Below are 6,426 nucleotides of genomic sequence, written 5' to 3'. Positions count from 1 at the left end.
ACCGAGCTACTCGATCGAGTAACTGATGTACTCGATCAAGTGCCGCCTACTCGATCGAGTACCAAAGCTACTCGATCGAGTACCCTACAGGTCAGAAACTATTTTAAACGCAAAACACTCTTACTCGACAGAGTAAGGCCCACTCGATAGAGTACACAAAGGTTCATAAAACCGTAGTATTACATTTTAGACCTGGCAAAACGGGTCAGCGGATCGGGTTCGGGTCGGGCCAATTTGGATCGGGTCAATTCGAGTCTCTCATTGAGTTCGGGTTGATTCGGTCGAGACGGGTCTGTTTCGGGTTTGTTGTCGGGTCTGTTTTGGCTCAAGCGGGTCGGGTTGTTTCGGGTCGGGTCATTTTCGGGTCAATGAATAATAGAGAAATAGTCATTTCAAGTCTTTTCGGTTCAATTAGAGTTATATTTTGTCGGGTCATTTTCGGGTTTGGTGGTTTCGGATCGGGTCATTTTCGGGTCGTGTCAGTTAGGGTCAAGAAAATCGGGTCATGTTCGGGTCGGGTCGGGTCAATTTGGGTTTTCGGGTCACTTCGGGTCTTGGGCCAGGCTTTTCGGGGTCGGGTCATTCGGGTCGGGTTAATTACTTTTTCCAGGTCTAGTATAGATCTGTCGCTTGTGTTACGTACATTCAAAACTCCGAATACAAGGAGTTCATTTTCTCTCCATTTCCTAAAAAGAAATGGAGAGGTCATTTCCTCTCAACGGCCAAGATAGTATTTCGGTGCAATTTAAAGACTCTATATTTATGCATAAAAATAAAGGAACAAGAGAGGGTAAAGTACATTATATTATTTTATAATTGTTAGAGAGATAATGGACTCTCCATATCCTGAATCCTATCTCAAATAAAAGTTGTTGAAAACAATTTTAAAAAAAAGGCGTTGAAATTAACATCTACATAGTATAAAAGCCAAGTTTTTTCTTGGCTTCCCATTGGCTGATGGAATTGAACACACTTTTGTAGTAGGGACCTCCATGTTCATTGTAGCTATTTAATTACTCTCTCTCTCCTATATTCACTTTGTGTTTGTTTTGTATTTCTTTCTTTCTCTTTTTCAAGGGTGCACAACTGAGTTCATCGTATTTTGAGGAAAAAAATCGAAAAATCAAAAAAATATAAGTCACTTAAATACAAATATTTTAAAGAATTAGTAAAAAAATTTAAAAAAACATATAATTCAGACTTGATCTTATTAAGATAAACTCATTAATTAACTAGATTAATAAATACAACTCAGAAACAACCTAATTTTTCTTTATAATCAAATTAGTAAGACATAATAAGAAAATATTAAATACCATATTTATTCAAACCTTAGTGAAATAATGTGAATGAAATGAGATAGAAATGAGGAAATTAGAGTTTTCATCATTTAATAGAAAAATAAAGTTTAAAAAAATTATATTTATTCGTTAAAATTACTGAACCTGGAAAAAAAAATCTAAAAACCTGAAAATAAAGTAAATTTCCATAAATTTTTGAGATTTCAAATTAATGGTTAGAAAGAAAAAAATTAATTGTTAAAATTCGTTAAACATAAAAAAAAAACACAATTGTTTTGCTAAAAAAATAAAAAATTATTGAACCAGAAAAATATGGCCAAAAAAATTCACCCAAGTTTTTTTAAAATTGAAATCGAAGAATACAAGAAAAATTTATGAAGGATGAGAGAGAGAGAGAGAGAGAGAGAGAGAGAGAGAGAGAGAGAGAGAGAGAGAGAGAGAGAGAATTGGGAGATTAAGAGTTCAACTAGCGCACCAATAATCTTGAAGAGGCGATAGTGTTGAGGTGAGACAGAAGTGCGATGAGAAGCAGGTGAAATATAAGACGGCAGGATTTTGGCAGTGGTAGGGTTATATGTTTGACAATTTGAGGCAGCAAAATTTATGAAGAATGAGGGTACATGGTCACATGGAGGTTTATGAGTTACATAACTTATGAATATGGGAGGTTGTGGGTCAAATAATTGGGTTTATAATTTTTTCGGATAAATAAAATGCCGGTTTGGCCCATATTAGGAATGTTGACTAAGCCATTACTAACTAACATAATTTTTAGTCTCATTTTAAGTAATATAAAATGACTATTTGAAACATATTCATGCAATTTTTTTTTTTTTTTTTTTAATGTATGGTGAATGGTGTTAGGTTTGTCTTCAATTAGTCTTTCTTAAAATGAAAGTATCCCGCCTTAAGATTAAAACCAGTAAATACCATTTCATTTGAGCATATAAGACAAATCTAAATCTTTTACTTTTGACCAATTCTTATTACTCGACCCAGTAACCTTAAAATGGCGATACTCGGGCTAGATCGAGCAATTTGGATTTCACGTGTATTATTATATGGTTATTTCTGACAATTTTTTTTTAATATTGATTCACATCAAGTCGCCTATAAACGAGCTTAATCAATTTATTATGGTTGCATTCGGATTATGCAAGTCGGGTTAATTTAGATTACGTTAAACAGATTGGCCATGTCGAGATAAAATACGGGTAAAAGTGAATAGGGGTCGAATCATAGTTAGAATACGGGTTAAAAATAGTCTGAGACACATTTTGTTTACCAATTTTTACATTCTCTTAAAAATATGACTTATAGTCAAAAATTTTAAATATGCCATAATATAATACTTAATTGTGGATTTTCTGACAATAAAATATATGTTCAACAAATTTTATCAATGTAGACCGTGCAATTTCTGCACGGGCCTAAAACTAGTTACTTGTACAGCTAAATAACACAAATAGGATTATACGCCCAGTTGTACTATAAGCATGGTACAATCAAGATATAAGAATCCGAGCTTATATGTATTCTTTCTGAGCTAATTTAAAGTTCATGTTTTTAATGTGTAAATGGATGAACTGAATACTTTCTAATAAGGGATGGTGATAGGGCGCCACCGGGTGGCGCCGAATCTTGGCGCCACCGGTGGCGCCGAATCTCAGTTCCACCATAATTTATAAAAAAAAAATAAAAATAAAAAATAGAGTCTTATTTTCGTTTTTGCGCCAAATGTCAAGGATAGTTAAGTAATTTTGTAGCTATTCAATTAAAATCAAACTTTTAACTAAACCAATTTTCTAAATAATATTTTACACCAAAACAATTTATCATCATCGGTAATTACGTTTCTTCATCACTGAATTATGTTAATTCATCAACCTCGTTCATCTACTAAATTCTTCTCCTACAAGCCAACTAAAGCGGAAAAAAATTTAATATGACCTGAAAAAAATTGATCAGGTCGGATCAATTGTCGACGCACTTGACTGGTTAGCTTACCGGCCACACGGCCCCAACCTCTCTTAACTAATGAATTTGTCTTCTGTTATGGTATGTACTACTTCGTATGTAGTACTAATTTATGCGCATCATTTAGACTTGATCATATTCATGATCTAAATATCAGATGGTCTTGTTTGTTTTGATAAACAACTTAAAATTGCTAAAAATATGGGAAATCATAACTAATTAATTATACAATATTAGTTTCCTAAATTACCATTTTATTTTAATTAGTTTGAAATTCAAAATTGAAGGGAGAGAAGTGAAAATACATAAGAAATTTATTATTATGCCCCGGGTGGCGCCCAGTTTAAGTACCACCGGGTGGGGCCATCTCATTATTCTTCTAGTAAAGCTCATATTCTTTAACATAAAGCTCGAATACTTTATCACAAAGCTCAGATTCTACACCGTACAACATATACAACTGGTTGTATAGTCCATGAATTGGCTAAATAAAGTAGTCCCTATTTCGTACTATCAATCTTTTCTATTTCCCTTCTCATTCTATTTTCCGATCTTTTACTTTTTTTTTTATTATCTTTTATTAATTCTTTATACACCATCTCTCCTTAAAAGTAAACATTTTCACTACTTTATTCATTCTTTATTATTTTATATCTCCCCAACTTTCACTAGTGAAGACTCTAAAAAGTTGAGGGAGTAGTAGATAGCAACACTGCATGGTACGATGAAGCAGAGAACAAAGCTAAGGTTACTTGTTCTCTTCTATATCCTCATCCTCATCCTCATCCTCATCCTCATCCTCGTCCTCGTACGTTCTGGAAACAATACTAGGTGAAATAAGACTTGCAGAATAACTAGTAATCTCCGACATTATCTCAAGGGACATCAACGGTGTGTGTTTCCACGGCCTTGAACTTAAGTCGATAACTCCTAATTGTGGTACATGACTACCGTAATATTTTGTAAAAATCTTGTCACTTCCTTCGTACCCGATCACGTTCTTGTAGGCGGAGCTAACTACGTCCCTAGACAGATGAATTTGTTCGGTCTCTCCGAGACTTCTCAAGATAGTTATAACCCCTTCACCATTTCTAACAAGTCTACCATACTTCGAAAGGCACCCTTTTACAACACATAGGAACTCGTCCATACACTCCCCGACCATGACCCATGTCGAAGGTGTACACACCTCGAGGTGTGGAAACGTGTTGAACACCTCGAGGGCTAAGTCAAAGGAAAGAACTTTTCTATCTGACTCTTCGAGGATGGGTGGTACGCCACCCATCCAATACAGAGTCTCATTAACCAACACCCCTGATCGATACAAGTGTTCAGTAGTCCTTAAATCGGAAAAATCATTGGAAGAATCATCGTTGATTCTTCTCCATTTATTTGACTTTATTGAAAAAACATGTACCTTAAAAGATTGACCTTTAACTTTTTTACATATCCGAACAATCTTGTAATCATCAACATTAGAAACATACCCAAAACCCCAAGTGACCATCCACCCTCTAGTTGAAAAGTTGGACATCTCAAGGTCCAAATATTTTCGAAATTCCCGGGTTATTGGATTCCATACAACGAACAAACAACCAGAAATTGATCCTAAACAAACCAACCCATTACAAGTGCTAACCAAAACAAGAATTTCATTCCCTACATCAAAGTCAACCTCAAAGTTAACCAAGTTTATACCATGATTAGATTTATTATCATTTTCATAAGACAAAAAATGAAATTTGTTGTTAGATCTAATAAGCAAGGATTGTGTAGGTAAAAAATGTGGAGATTTGAAGTGTGTGTAAGCAAAATGAGGAGAAGAGAGAGTAGAATACCATTGTTTCGAAACTGATTTGAATCGAACAAGAGGTTTGATAGGTAATCTTGTTAATATGTTTTGAGTAATTACATCATGTGGTAGTTCTCTTTGTTGTTGTATTACTACATCTTTTTGACTTTTCATTATTTCTGTATTCTCTTCTAATTTCTCTACAATTTTTTTACTATTTTTGTTTTGTAGGTATTGAGAGTGTTCATCTAAATACTACTATTTGTAGAAATGAGTGAGTCCACGTAGAAAAAATGCATCATTTCCTTTTAAATGTGGAATACTTTTATTAAAATACTGTTTGCAAAATGAAAAGGGCATGTTGATAGAGATGGACAGATGGCCGGTGCCATAGATTATACGGAGTATCTTCAATAGCTCTTGTTTTGAAGTACTTAGGATGCTTTAGGCTAACCGTAAGTCTTCTTTAAAATGTTACTATCCATCTTAAATTTAAAACGGGTTAAGTACATAATACTTGTAAATATAAACATGCATAGAGAAAACCATGGGAAAAGGACTTCAACACACACGGCAAATGCAACTGAAACAGAATAGGGCAGTTCAATATCAAGCTACTTCAAGATTTTATCTTTGTATTGTGTTCAAAGACATGGGAATGTTGGATTTGGATTTCTATTAGTCGGTTTTCTTATTTGTGAAAATGGGTTGAATTGATCAGTAAAGTCCACTACAGTTATAGATCCGTTGAGCATAGGTCTGTCTCAGTCAGTATTATTAAGTACATAGTGTGATGATAGTACTAATAAGTGTAGGACCTGCTTAATATAAAGTGGGGAATCTGATGGGGGCCCAAATACCGTTCTATTATGGCTAAGTTTCTCTACCTTTTCTAGAATAGTATTATCTCTAACTTATATAAATAGATTATTGGGATAACATGTCACACTGATTGTCATCATAAAGAAATCCAAAAGACGGAGGAGAATATCTTAATATACTAATCATTATTATAATATATTATATTACGCATTTGAGAGGATCTGGTTATGACTTCCGCTAAAGATATTTAGCCTATACGGTGATCCTTAATAATTATCTTACGGAGAAATCAGCAATGATCCTTAATAGTTCTGTACTTTATTCATCTCTATTCCGTTCGATTTTCTTATTTGATGCACTTTGCTTTCCGATGCGGTGTTCGGTTGTCGCCTTTGGCACATGTCTTCTTTTTCTTCATATCTTTCTATTCAAGCAACCATTGTGATTATATTTAACCATAAATAATCCTTAATAATACTTGTTGTACCATTGTGATTACATCTAACTATAAAATGATCATATATGTCCGTTTAA

This window comes from Silene latifolia, chromosome 10 (assembly GCF_048544455.1).
Source record: "Silene latifolia isolate original U9 population chromosome 10, ASM4854445v1, whole genome shotgun sequence".
NCBI lineage: Eukaryota > Viridiplantae > Streptophyta > Magnoliopsida > Caryophyllales > Caryophyllaceae > Silene > Silene latifolia.
This window is presented reverse-complemented; position numbering follows the sequence as displayed.